At 37.2% G+C, this 5185-nt stretch overlaps 1 long non-coding RNA gene across 1 annotated transcript; it reads right to left on the reverse strand.

The window, feature by feature from the left end:
- Positions 1-503: 503 nt before the first annotated feature.
- On the reverse strand, positions 504-4429 carry Gm51970. Its single transcript, XR_003950179.1, has 3 exons — positions 4351-4429; positions 3837-3983; positions 504-577 (listed from the first exon to the last, which is right to left on the reverse strand). It is a non-coding gene; the product is annotated as a predicted gene, 51970 (long non-coding RNA).
- Between the last annotated feature and the right edge of the window lie 756 nt (positions 4430-5185).

Consider the following 5185-nt stretch of genomic DNA (forward strand, 5'->3'; position numbering starts at 1 on the left):
TTAAACTGATTACATGACTGTTATAATTGTTTACTTTGGCTTCGGAATTTATCTTTGATTTTTACCTGGTCAGCAAGATAATGATAGTAATTTCTTATGGTTGCTTCCTTTTAAAAATTTATTTATTTATTTATTTATTTATTTATTTATTTATTTATTTTTACAATCCATATTTTATCCCCCCAGCCCCCATCCACCCTCCGACTGTTCCATGCCCCACACCTCCTCCCCTCCTCACCCTGTCTCCACATGGATTTCCTCACCTGCCATCTCCATGACCTCTATACTCCCTGGGGCCTCCAGTCTCTTGAGGGTTAGGTACATCATCTCTGAATGAACACAGACCTGGAAGTCCTCTACTGTATGTGTGTTGGGGGCCTCATATCAGCTTCCTTTCTATTTTAATACTGTTACTATTTTATAATCACCATTAAACTGGCTTTTCAGGATATCTGTCTACTGTTACAAGCATACTAGTCTTGACAACAAAAATTTGTACATACCAAAGTAGCTCTGCTTCATTCTAGTTGTTTTTAGGTAGTTTAATGTCCACAAGTGAACTTCTAAAACTCCTTAACTACATTGAAAACACACAAGAAGAAAGGAAATAATTAGCACATATTCTTTTAAACAGTTTGTTGTTTCAGAAAATCTCTTAATATGCTGCTGAGAAAATATTTGAATTTATTCTTAATAAAGGATTCATCATGGCTTGGAATTTTATTTCATTGTAATTTCTGTTTTATCTATTACTTATACATTATAATGTTACTGAAGTTTGCTTGGTATCTTACATTTAACTCAGTTATCTTAGTAATTATAGTACTTTAGCATTATTTAATTATAACATTTTAAGAAGGAAACTGTACTAATTATCATCAGTAATTTAAATGTTGTCTCACATTTATGTAGCTTGGAACTATTTTGACATATGAACTTAATTTGTATATATTTGTTTATTTAACTAGAAGATGTGTCTATTATTGTCAAATATTTGATATTCATTGAAAGAAACACTTGGTTTTTTTCCTCTCTCTATTATCTTCTCTCTGTTGTCCTCATAATTTCAAACCACAAAAAAATGCTCTGATGATAATTAGAAATAAATCAAGTAGCTAGGCAACTGTATTAGTTACTTTTCTGTTGCTGTGACAGAATACTCTGACAAAAAGCAACAGGGAAGGGTGGATTTATTTTCATTACCTAATCAGAGGGGAGACTAAGCCATCACTCAGGGCAGGCATGGTAGTGAGAGTGTGAGACCTGCCTTGCAATAAGAGAGCAGAATTTTCACAGTCTGTCAACCCATAGGAGATAGAGAGAGAAAGAAAAGGAAATGGAGTTAGGCTATAGAATCTCCAAGTCTGCCCCACATGATGTGCATGGAATCTTAAAGATTCTTAAAGATTCCATATCTTTCTTGAACAGCACCACCCCTTAGAGACCAAGTATTTTCACATATGACCATCTGGGGATATTTCTCACAACAATGGGGGACTCAGTTTTGTAATGCTGTTGTTTGGGAGTCTGGGGCAGAATAACTGAGAGTGTTAGTCTAGCTTGAGCCATAGCCAGTTTGAGGCTAGCCTGGAATACATAGAGAGATGGTGATTAAAAGCTAAGTAAAATTAAGCCCATCTGAAAAAACACCGAATGGGTAATTTTACAACATAAAATGCATATTTATTCCATATTGCTATAAATTTAACTGATTAATCTTAATTGGTGGACAAGAAGAGGCAAATCTATTTTAGAAGAATCCAACATAAGATTATGTAACTACTGAGGCTTCAAAGAGTAGGAGCCTAACTTCCCATTCTTTTCTCCTTCAACTTTGTCTAACAACTTTGTTCCAGAGTGTGGAAAGGAGGGAGGGAGGGTAACTTTGCTGTGGAGAATTGGACCAACATGACTTCAGCTAACAGGCGACTGAGCTTAGCTTCAGAAGTCCCAGTCAGGCTGATAGCACTTTTCTTTGATGTGAGGGAGTGAAAATGGCACTTCACCTCTATTACACTCTCTCTAAAACCTTAATGCCAGTCTAACCATCACAAAAACATCAGACAAATACCAATAAAGGGGCAGCCTATAATTTACCTGACCAGTACTTCTCAAAACGGTCAAAGCCATCATAAAAAAAAAAAATTAAAAAAAAAACTTTAAAAAAGAGTCTCAGTCCTGAATGGACAGCTAAATGTACTGTGGTATCCAAGATGGGATCTCAGGACAGAAAAAACAAACAAAAACAAAACAAAACAAAACAGAAAATGAATCATCTCAGAATAACACTGTAGTTGAATGATACAACTAGTCAATATTGGAACTGTTACTAACCTTGATCTTTAGTTCATTGTCATAGATCAATATTGGCTTATTAGTTATATCAAATGTAATGTGTGTATGATGTGTTAGCATTCTGTTGTGGTGATAAAAGTAACCCAATTAAATGTGGAGTTATTTAAAGATCTGTTTTCAAAATTTGGCTCATGAATTCTTGGCTGTGGATACTTTGGAGCATCATCAATAATAACAGCAAAAACACAACATTCATTACACTTTCAAGCAGTCAGGAACAAAGCTGCTCACCATTGGCTGCCAGGAAGCTAAGCAGCTTGGAAGGGGCTAAAAATCATCACTGCTCCTTTAAGGGAACAGTCTTAGTGACATGGTTGTCTCCAGCCAGTCCCTGCTTGTAGACTTCCTTTACCATTTCCCAACAGTGTTCAGGATCAAACCTCCAACACATAAGCTTTTGAGACAGTTGAATTCCAAACTATGATATGGGGGGTAGGGAATATATTAGAACTGGTCTTATTGCCTGCTCAGGTTTTATATAAATCCCAAGTTTAAAGTTAATGAATAAATAGGAGGGCTTGTAAAGATTATGACCCCAACTCACACCCTCCTCACTCAGATAGCACTTGATGTGCTGTGCATATTGCTTCTGTGAAGCTCCTTAGGTTATCAACAAGTGTTTACAAGTCATTCTGGAGCCAAGCCATGGAAGCTGTCTTTATAGTGTTTAACTTCTAGAGCACGCGAACTCCTTTGGGGGAAAAAAGCAAGGTAATTGAAATTATAATTATCTTTCATCATTTATTATAACCTGTGATGGGAGCTAGGGCTCCAACTTAGTAGATACATGGGCTTTTATAAATATTGAATGATAATTAATCAAAACTTAAGACTTTGCTCCCAGACATAAACTTTATTTCTGTGGAATGTTAATTGGATTTAAAGTAGTATTTTTGTAAGTTGGGGTATCTATTCATTAATACCAGGGGACATTCACAATTGTACAGCTTTGAGAACATTTAGAAGTACAGACTGAGCTGGTTTAAGTCTCAGAAGGAAAGAGATCAACTGATCTCACCAAGGCTGTACTGTCAGAAAACTTAGAAAGCACTGTGTTTTTCCAGTGTAGCTTTGATAGACTTGAGTGCAAGACACTTCAGCATGTCCTTCACATGTTGAGGGGAAATGGTCCTATTTTTTATCTTACATTCCCACCCTCCTTTTTTTCTGACACAAGGTTCTCTTATGTTACTTTGACTTCCCTGTAACTTGTGATTTAGTTCAGACTTTCTGCAGCATGCAGTGATCTTCCTGCCTCTGCCTCCCCAGTGCTAGGAGTGCAGGTGTGATGCACTCTGGCCAGTAACTCTTTAAAACACTATCACATCTTAGACTATCAAAGGTGAGAATGATGACATAGTAAAAACTCTCCAAATGTCTCATAATTATGAGCATGTTTTAATACCACAGTACTAGACCCATTTAAAATGCTAGAGTAAACCTGATATAGTGTTACTTAAAGTTTATCTATTATTTCTCACCTCTGATTTTCTCATTCTAGATGGTTGAATTAAAAGTAAAACCATGAGATGGATCCCTGGATATGGCATTCTCTAGATGGTCCATCCTTTTGTCTCAGCTCCAAACTTTATCTCTGTAACTCCTTCCATGGGTGATTGTTTCCAATTCTAAGAAGGGGCAAAGTGTCCACACTTTGGTCTTCGTTCTTCTTCAGTTTAATGTGTTTTGTATATTGTACCTTAAATCTTGGGTATACTAAGTTTCTGGGCTAATATCCACTTATCAGTGAGTACATATCATTTGAGTTCCTTTGTGATTGGGTTACCTCACTCAGGATGATGCCCTCCAGGTCCATCCATTTACCTAGGAATTTCATAAATTCATTCTTTTTAATAGCTGAGTAGTACTTTATTGTGTAAATGTACCACATTTTTTGTATCCATTCCTCTGTTGAGGGGCATCTGGGTTCTTTCCAGCTTCTGGCTATTATAAATAAGGCTGCTATGAACATAGTAGAGCATGTGTCCTTCTTACCAGTTGGGACATCGTCTGGATATATACTTAGCCTCCAAACCATGACACCATTGCATATACTAGCAAGCGTTGGCTGAAAGGACCCTGATATAGCTCTCTCTTGTGAGACTAGGCAGGGGCCTAGCAAACACGTAAGTGGATGCTCACAGTCAGCTATTGTGATGATGATGATGATGGAACACAGGGCCCCCAATGGAGGAGCTAGAGAAAGTATCCAAGGAGCTAAAGAGATCTGCAACCCTGTAGGTGCAACATTATGAACTAACCAGTACCCCGGAGCTCTTGACTCTAGCTGCATATGTATCAAAAGATGGCCTAGTCGGCCATCACTGGAAAGAGAGGCCCATTGGACACTCAAACTTTATATGACCCAGTACAGGGGAACGCCAGGGCCAAAAAATGGGAATGGGTGGGTAGGGAAGTGGGGGGGGGGAGTGTATGGGGGACTTTTGGGATAGCATTGGAAATGTAATTGAGGAAAATATGTAATAATAAAAATATTTAAAAAAAGTAAAATCATGAAACCCTATATTATGTAGATATTAAACTTGTTTTATCCTTAACCTTATCTGTACGTATCAATGGCTTATCCCTTTCATGGTTTTTCCTACTCATTCCCAGTGTTTTGTGGGTACATTAATTTGACACGTTACACTGTATGTATGAGAGTAAGAGACAGTATTTCTTTTTTAGAAATGCAAACATTAACAAGGTTTAAGTTTCTTGTCACTTTCTCACACAGAGAAAGTACTTTTCCATGGTTCCTGCTGATATCTACACCCTGGTTTCTTTCTTTTGCTTTGAACAGTAATCTTGATCCTCAGATAATAATGCC

Source organism: Mus musculus, chromosome 12 (assembly GCF_000001635.26).
Source record: "Mus musculus strain C57BL/6J chromosome 12, GRCm38.p6 C57BL/6J".
In the NCBI taxonomy this organism is placed as follows: domain Eukaryota; kingdom Metazoa; phylum Chordata; class Mammalia; order Rodentia; family Muridae; genus Mus; species Mus musculus.